Raw genomic sequence first — 5,976 nt, 5'->3', positions numbered from 1 at the left:
CCGAACACTTCCACAAGTGCGACACCCTGAACTTATAGCATTATATGCATCGGCTCCGAATCATGTCTTGGGTCAATAGTTGGGTTTGCCCGGCTCCTATGTTTTGGTACCTTACGTTCCGTTATATCGGCTAAGGTAGCACTAGGAGAACTACTACGATTGTGCCCCAGTTGAGCTGGGCTAAGCACCTCAGTAGAGAAAGCTAAAACTGACCGTCATGATGAGGCGAGAGCTGGTCGCTGTTCGAGAGGTTTTCTAGTCCCTAAAGACTTATGCCGCTTAGAGCGAGGAGTCGGCTTTGTCCGGCCTAGGCGTGGATAGCGCCCCGAACTCGGTCTTCCGAACACTAGGGGCTTCGCCGAAATTTAAATTTATAGAATTATATGGCTAAGTGAGAGTGTTCAAGCATTATAGTCTGATTGCCTTGTTCGTTGTGTTGAGCGCCTCCCTCAAAGGACCCAAGAACTGGAAAACGAGCGCTCATGTTTATCCCGAACACCCCAGCACTCGTGGCATGGGGGCAGAAGCCGATGACTCGCCATCTCTCAAATATGATAAACGGCCGCACAGAAGGTAATATTTTAAATTCAAAAGCGTTGCTTAGCGCATATGAACAAGTTTTCAGCGTACAGGATCACAAATGCGAGTTTACTCAAAAATTACATCTTTGGAGCATTCATCCGCTATAAGGCAGGCACCCTTCAGGACGCCCTCATAATACGCTTCCGAGACGAGACGCTCCTTGCCCGGCGGCGGCCTGTCCTTCACCAGCTTCTCCGCATCCATCTTGCCCCAGTGCACTTTAGCACGGGCAAGCGCCCTACGGGCACCTTCGATGCAGACGGAGCGCTTGATTACTTCAAGCCGTGGACAGGCATCCACCAGCCGCCTCACCAGCCCGAAGTAGCTCCCAGGCAGAGCCTCTCCAGGCCAAAGCTGAACTATGAGGCCCTTTATGGCCTGTTCGGCCACCTTGTGGAGCTTGACCATTTGCTTCAGCTGGTCTCTCAAAGGCACCAGGTGTCCGGCCTCAGCATACTGAGACCAGAACGCCTTCTCCATCGAGCTCCCCTTCTCGGATCGGTAGTAGGCGGCGGCATCAGACGCACTGCGGGGCAAATCTGCGAATGCTCCTGGAGAGCTTCGGACTCGGGTAAGTAACAAGTAATTCACTTTCACGTGCTTGCTTTGCATAATGAATGCCTTACCCGCCGCTATCTTCTTCATCGCTTCAATTTATTGGAGGGCTTTCTAGGCTTCGGCCTTGGCAGACTTCACGCTTTCGAGGGCTGCCGCAAGCTCGGACGCTTGCGTCTTTGAGTCAAGCTCCAAACTCTCGTGTTTTTTCACGAGAGCCTGGAGCTCTTTCTGCAACTCCTCCACCCGCGCCTCCTGCTTCCCTCTCTCTGTTTGCTCCGCGGCCGCTCTGTTCTCGGCCTCGGACAACGCTTTCATAAGGGTTGCCACCTTGGTCGTGGCCCCTATAATAGCACGTTGATCCTGTCATTTTTTGCAACCACATCTTCTCTATATACTTGCGCAAGGTATTACTTACCTTCCTTCTCCTCGAGTTGCCTCTTGGCATGGCCGAGCTTGTTCTCGGACCACGCGAGGTTTTGCTTCAGCATATCCACCTCCGCAGTCAGTGCGGCGGAGGCTAGCAGCGAAGCCTGCATACGCATATTGACTTGATTATGTTAGACTCCTGCGAATGTTATTAGATCCTCTATTCGGCTTTTCTTTTCGAACACCGAACAGAGCATCAGGGGCTACTGTCTATGCGGTAATATTTTTACATATTCTTTACTTACCTTAAAGCCTGTTAGAAGGCTGGCATAGGCTTCAGTCAATCCGCTCTTGGCGGACTGAACCTTCTGGATCACCGCACTCATAATAGTGCGGTGCTCCTCATCGATGGAGGCGCCATTAAGCACCTCCAGCAAATTGTCCGGTGCCTCCGGTTGGATGGAGGTCACCGGCTCGGTAGGCTTGCTCCTCTTGGAAGGAGGCTGCCTACCGGAGTTTGGAACCGTTGAAGGTTCCGGCGCGGTGTCCGGCTCAAGGCCAGACTCGGAGCCCTTGGTGGTTTTATCCCCTTTGCGCCTGGAGTCCGGGAGGTCACCTTGCGGTGCCTCCAGGACCACCTCCTCCTGGCTTGGAACCTGTTGGGACAGCACCTCGGTGTCGACCGTAGGGTGGGGGGAGGTAGTGGGCGGAAGTGAATTCACGTCCGACGAATCCAGGGAGCCGCTCGACGACTCGTCCAGCCCGGCCTTGGGCGGACTGCATAGTCATATTCGGCGTAAGGAGGAGCTGTGCAAGAAAGGAACACTACGAATTGCTCTGGTGTCCGAATACTTACGATCTCGCCAGGGGCTTGGCCCTATGCGGCCACTCCTCTTCGCTGTTGTCGGCATTGGTGGAGTAGTCCAGAGGAAGGGTCTTCCCCTTCTTGGACCCTTCGGCCTCCCCAGTTGGGGCGGCCTTCCTTTTCTTCCCTCCCCCCGCTGGAGGGGGAGAGGTCTCTTCTTCCTTCTCCTCGTCTTCACGGGAGGAGTGCGTCTTGGAGTCGTCGGATGATGAATCTGACACCTCCAGGCGCCGGGCACTCTTTCGAGTCCCCGTGGCCTTCTTCGTGGCCTTCTTCTTGGCCTTCTTCTCCGGCACCACATAGGGTGCCGGAACCAGTAGCTTCGCCAAGCGAGCGTTCGCTGGGCCTTCGGGCAAACGAGCCGAACAGTTGACCCGTCCGGATGTCTCCTGCCAATCCTGTCAAAGGTAAGGGAGCTTAGATCTCGCATGGAGTCAAACTATGAAAAACTAATACCCTGTAAAGGGTAAAAACAGCTTACCGCACTAGCGTGACGCTGCGTGCTGAATCCGCGATCCTCGGTAGCGGATGCGGGGGCCTTGGCACCCTTTAAAAGCACCTTACAGGCATCTTCGTACGTCGTGTCGAAGAGCCTGCTCAGAGTTCGGTGATGCGCCGGGTCGAACTCCCATAGGTTGAAAGCCCGTTGTTGACACGGGAGGATCCGGCGAATGAGCATAACCTAGACTACATTGACAAGTTTGAGCCTCTTGTCCACCAGGGTTTGGACGCATGTTTGGAGTCCGGTCAGCTCTCCTTTTTTACCTCATGACAGGCCCGTCTCTTTCAAGGAGGTGAGCCGCGTAGGGGGTCCGGATCGGAACTCGGGGGCTGCGACCCATTCAGGGTTGCGCGGCTCGGTGATGTAAAACCACCCCGATTGCCACCCCTTTAGGGTCTCCACGAAGGAGCCCTTGAGCCATAGGACGTTGGGCATCTTGCCCACCATGGCGCCTCCGCACTCCGCCTGGGTGCCGCGCACCACCTTCAGCTTGACATTGAAAGTTTTGAGCCATAGGCCAAAATGGGGGCGGATGCAGAAGAAAGCCTCGCACACAACGATAAACGCCGAGATGTTGAGGACAAAGTTCGGGGCCAGATCGTGGAAATCCAGGCCATAGTAGAACATGAGCCCCCGAATAAATGGGTGGAGAGGGAAGCCCAGTCCGCGGAGGAAATGGGGGAGGAACACCACCCTCTCGTGGGGCCTAGGGGTGGGGATGAGCTGCCCCTCTTAGGGAAGCCGGTGCGCAATGTCGTTAGACAAGTATCTGACCCTCCTTAGTTTTTTGATGTGTCCCTCCGTGACGGAGGAGACCATCCACTTGCCTCCCGCTCCGGACATGGCTGGAGAAGGTTGATGTGGGGTGTGCGGACTTGGGCGCTGGAGCTCGAGTGCGCGGAAATGGATAGGCAAAGGAGGAAGAAGGCGTGGATGAAAAGGTGGATCCTTATCCCCTTATATGGGTGGACGCGACTATGCGTACCCACCAGCCTGATAAAACTCGCTTATCTCCCAAGCGCCGTAATCAATGGCGCGGTTGGGTTACCCATGCCCGTATTGATGAGAATCCAGAAATAAGGGGACACGATCTCTGCTTTGACAAGACGTGCCAAGGAAACCGCCTCGCTAAACACGCTGAGGTGGGATAGTAAAGCGATTCGAATAAAGACTTGGTCGTTGTGTGATGTCACGCTACGGAATACGTCAGCATATTAGATTTGTGTAAATATTATTCACTCTATGGAGATATGTGGAAACTTATTTTGCAGAGCCGGACACTACCTTTGTGTTCAAAATCTTCTATGAAGTACTTGGAGGAGGAACCCGCCTTGCAATGCTGAAGACAATCTACACGCCGGACTCGTCGTCATTGAAGCCTGGTTCAGGGGCTACTGAGGGAGTCCTGAATTAGGGGGTGTCCGGATAGCCGGACCATACCTTTGGCCGGACTCTTGGACTATGAAGATACAAGATTAAAGACTTTGTCCCGTGTCCGGAAGGGACTTTCCTTGGCGTGGAAGGCAAGCTTGGCGATACGGATATGTAGATCTCCTACCATTGTAACCGACTCTGTGTAACCCTAGCCCTCTCCGTGTCTATATAAACCGGAGGATTTTAGTCCGTAGGACGAACAACAAACATACCATAGGCTAGCTTCTAGGGTTTAGCCTTCTTGATCTCGTGGTAGATCTACTCTTGTACTACCCATACCATCAATATTAATCAAGCAGGAGTAGGGTTTTACCTCCATCGAGAGGGCCCAAACCTGGGTAAAAACATCGTGTCCCTTGTCTCCTGTTACCATCCGCCTAGATGCACAGTTCGGGACCCCCTACCCGAGATCCGCCGGTTTTGACACTGACAACGTCCATTTTGCATCATGCTTTTATATGAATATTTGTTGCATTATGGGTTGTTATTACACATTATGTCACAATACTCATGCCTATTCTCTCTTATTTTACAAGGTTTACATAAAGAGGGAGAATGGCGGCAGCTGGGATTCTGGGCTGGAAAAGGAGCAAATATTAGAGACCTATTCTGCACAGCTCCAAAGTCCTGAAACTTCATGGGAGATGTTTTCCAAATATATAAAAAATACTCAGCGGAAGAAACTCACCAGGGGGCCACACCCTGCCCACGAGGGTGGGGGCGCGCCCTACCCCCCAGGGCGCACCCCCTACCTCGTGGGCCCCCTGGTGGCCCTCCGGTGCCCATCTTTTGCTATATGGAGTCTTTCGATGGGAAAAAAAATCATAGGCCATCTTCTCGGACGAAACTCCACCGCCACGAGGCGGAACCTTGGCGGAACCAATCTAGGGCTCTGGCGGAGCTGTTCTGCTAGGGAAACTTCCCTCCCGGAGGGGGAAATCATCGCCATCGTCATCACCAACGCTCCTCTCATCGGGAGAGGGAAATCTCCATCAACATCTTCATCAGCACCATCTCATCTCAAAACCCTAGTTCATCTCTTGTATCCAATTCTTTTCTCCAAGTCCGGGATTGGTGCTAGTAGGTTGCTAGTAGTATTAATTACTCCTTGTAGTTGATGCTAGTTGGTTTAATTGGTGGAAGATCATATGTTCACATCCTATATGCATATTAATACCCCTCTGATTATGAACATGTTTATGCTTTGTGAGTAGTTACTTTTGTTCCTGAGGACATGGGAGAAGTCTTGCTATTAGTAGTCATGTGAATTTGGTATTCGTTCGATATTTTGATGAGATGTATGTTGTCTCTCCTCTAGTGGTGTTATGTGAACGTCGACTACATGACACTTCACCATTGTTTGGGCCTAGAGGAAGGCATTGGGGAGTAATAAGTAGATGATGGGTTGCTAGAGTGACAGAAGCTTAAACCCTAGTTTATGCTTTGCTTCGTAAGGGGCTCATTTGGATCCATATGTTTCATGCTATGGTTAGGTTTACCTTAATACTTTTGTTGTAATTGTGGATGCTTGCAATAGAGGTTAATCATAAGTGGGATGCTTGTCCAAGTAAGGGCAGTACCCAAGCATCGGTCCACCCACATACCAAATTATCAAAGTACCGAACGCGAATCATATGAACGTGATGAAAACTAGATTGACGATATTCCC

This window comes from Triticum dicoccoides, chromosome 1A (assembly GCF_002162155.2).
Source record: "Triticum dicoccoides isolate Atlit2015 ecotype Zavitan chromosome 1A, WEW_v2.0, whole genome shotgun sequence".
Lineage (NCBI taxonomy): Eukaryota > Viridiplantae > Streptophyta > Magnoliopsida > Poales > Poaceae > Triticum > Triticum dicoccoides.
Note: the sequence above shows the minus strand (reverse complement) of the source record.